This window comes from Tarenaya hassleriana, unplaced genomic scaffold, assembly GCF_000463585.1.
Source record: "Tarenaya hassleriana unplaced genomic scaffold, ASM46358v1 Cleome323, whole genome shotgun sequence".
Lineage (NCBI taxonomy): Eukaryota > Viridiplantae > Streptophyta > Magnoliopsida > Brassicales > Cleomaceae > Tarenaya > Tarenaya hassleriana.
The window spans coordinates 40,528-44,044 of record NW_010966402.1 but is presented as its reverse complement, the minus strand read 5'-3'; positions in this window follow the sequence as shown (position 1 = coordinate 44,044).

Below are 3,517 nucleotides of genomic sequence, written 5' to 3'. Positions count from 1 at the left end.
AGGATTCCGTCAGATTCATGGTATTGACTATGATGAGACCTTTTTCCCTGTAGTCATGCTGAAATCCATCAGGATCCTACTTGCCGTAGCCGCATATTACGACTATGAGATATGGCAAATGGATGTCAAGACCGCGTTCCTTAACGGGAACTTGACCGAGGATGTGTACATGACACAAACGAAGGTTTTGTCGATCCAAGGAACCCGGGCAAGGTGTGCAAGCTTCAGAGGTCTATTTATGGACTGAAGCAGGCTTCGAGGAGCTGGAACCTTCGCTTTGATGAGACAATCCAAAGGTTTGGTTTCTCACAGAACGAAGACGAGCGGTGTGTTTACAAGAAGGTTAGTGGGAGCACAGTAGTATTTCTAGTGTTGTACGTGGATGACATTCTCCTTATAGGGAATGACGTTCCTACCTTGCAAGACGTTAAGTCTTGGCTAGGAACGCAATTTTCTATGAAGGACCTAGGTGAAGCAGCCTATATTTTCGGCATCAAGATCTATAGAGATAGATCGAGGCGACTTCTAGGATTGTGTCAGAGTACTTACATCGATAAGGTCTTGAAATGGTTCAAGATGCAAGATTCCAAGAAAGGAACCTTACCGATGAGCAGTGGAACAGTTCTCTGCAAGAGTCAGTGTCCTACGACACCTGATGAGCGAGAACGCATGGATCGGATTCCATATGCTTCGGCAATTGGATCCATCATGTATGTCATGCTTTGTACTCGAACGGATGTATCCTATGCGTTGAGCATTACGAGTAGATACCAGTCAGGTCCAGGTGAGTCACACTGAATCACCGTCAAGAACATCCTGAAGTACTTGAGAAGAACTAAGGATGTGTTCTTGGTATACGGTGGGTCGAAAGACGAGCTCTTGTAAAGGGTTACACTGATGCTAGTTTCGGTCAGACCCAGATGACTACAAATCGCAGTTTGGTTATGTTTTCTGCTTGAACGGAGGCGCTGTTACCTGGAAGAGTTCTAGGCAAGTGACCGTTGAAGATTTTACGACAGAAGCTGAGTATATTGCACCGTCGGACACAACAAAGGAAGCTGTTTGGATCATGAAGTTTGTTGGAGACTTGGGTGTCATTCCCAGTGTTGATAGCCCCATTGTTTTGTATTGTGACAACAATGGAGCGATCGCACAAGCGAAAGAACCCAGATCCCATCAACGATCCAAACACATACTCAAATGATTTCACCTTATCAGAGAGATCATAGACAGAGGAGACGTGCACATTTGCAGAGTGTCGACATATGACAACATTGCCGATCCGTTGACGAAGCCTCTCCCTTCGTCAAAGCATGAGGGTCATGTTAGGGATATGAGCATTAGATGTTTAGCAGTCCTTGATTAGAGCAAGTGAGAGATTATTGGTTTAGTGCTCTATGATATACTGTTTTTGCGAGCTTTATTTATTGATACATTTGATGTATTGACACTTTCTATGAGTTTATGGATGACTGTTTGATTCATTACGTATTGTGCATACTTGATATGTTATGAAATCTAAACTCCCTAGTCATGTATCATTGTGGGAATAATGATATACTAAGACTAGTATGATGTGTGATTGATGATCATATAGTTGATCATCGGTATTGGATACGATCACAATCATACAAATTCGTTGGAGAACGGAATACTGGATTGACCCGTATATATGAGATTGTCACATGGACTAGCGTCATGACTTGAATCTAATATGGCGGTTCCATGATTGGATCCTAAGACCTGAGATATCTACGGAATCCAACATGAGGAGTTGCGTACTTTGATTACGTCAAACGTCCTGCGTAACAGGAGGACTATAAAGGCGTGTATCAGGTACGAAACGAATCATGTGCTGAATTGTAGATAGTCAAGATGGGATTTGTACCTCTCTAAAAGAGAGAGAGATATCGCTGGGCCCCTCGTGTGAGCGAGACTGTAGAAATGTGTTACCGAACTATAGACGAACGTCGTCTATTTCAGACAGTCGGACTTAGTGAACGAGAAAGCAATCGAATCAGATAAGGTGGCTTGTCCATGCCTTATGTTCGACATATGATATCACGATACAAAAGGATCATCAGTCGGAATCGTCACTAGCATTCGTAAGATCACGAACAAACTCTATTCGAGATAGGTAATCATAATGTCTTGCTAGAGACCGCCTATGACTTGTATATCCGAAATAGAGATTTTGGGTATACTGCTATATTGAATGGGCCTACAGGATCACACACGCAGGGAAGGACAAAACGCACGAGAAAACGACATAAAAACCTAGACAGAAGGGTCCAGACTGAACGGACCAGAAGGGCCAGACCCGATGGTCCGCCAAGTCCAGACCCGATGGTCCGCCAAGTCCGGGGGTATGTACACTGTATTAGTGCACACAGTCTGTCTCAGCTTACAGTCATTTCCGCTTGCAGATTCAGAAACTGAATTTGGCGGTTTCACTTTAGTTCCTATTCCACATCATGGATTTTTAGCGTTGCGCCCTGCTTTTGCGGAATCTTTTCGTTGGGCTTCCCTTTAGACGTCATCATTACGGATTCGGATTTGACTTTTATCCCGTTCTCTGCCTCAGAGTTTACAGATTTAGCTACTGGCAGGATGTAGACGTCTCCGTCATAGGCAATTTCCTTGCCCTTATCCTTTAGTTGCGGGGTTTGTTTTTTCGGCGAACCAGGCGATTCTTCAGGAATAATCAATGAATGCTCGTTTACCTCTTTACCCCATTCTGATTTTTGTTCCAGCTTGAATTCGATGTCCTTATCTCCTATATGCATCTTTATGCATCCTTTCCGGATATGAATTACGGCGTCAACAGTGTTGAGGAATGGACGACCTAAGATGACTGATTCATCATTTATGTTGTCCATATCAATCTAGGTGTATAAATTCGATCAAGTAATAATATCCTAGACTCAACAAATACCGCAAGTGTACGGATCGTGTGTAGTAGTTAGGGTCGAACTCAGGGACAAATAAACAATGGAATCAAATCCAAATCCAAGTCTAAATCTAGAGAAAATAATATGAGTGTGAGAGTGTAGCAAAGCAAATAATAAAAAACGGTTGTAAATTATGAACGATAAACACTGCAGGCTTCAAGATTGCTTTACATGCAAGGATCTTTCAATAGATGCAAACTTAGTGGTTTATCTATCCAATCCAGGGAATTCAAGCTGTAAGGTAGAGATTAACTCTTCCAAGTCTAATCTCACTATCCAGGTTTAATCCTACTAAACTCCCGAATCAATAGTCTAAAACTCTGGATGCATGAACGAACGCTATCATAATTCCTAGGCAAATACCCATCTCCCGATACGATACCTGTTCTATTTATTGAATTAATTCCAGGTTAGAATCCCATATATCTATATGAATTAAAACCCTAAGATCATTTAATCAAGCGGCCAACAAAGTCAAACGCATTAAGAACAATTCAATAAACTGAATAGAATAGACAAATTCAAAAAGTCTGGAATTAAAAACCAAAGATCCCTACATAGCAAAT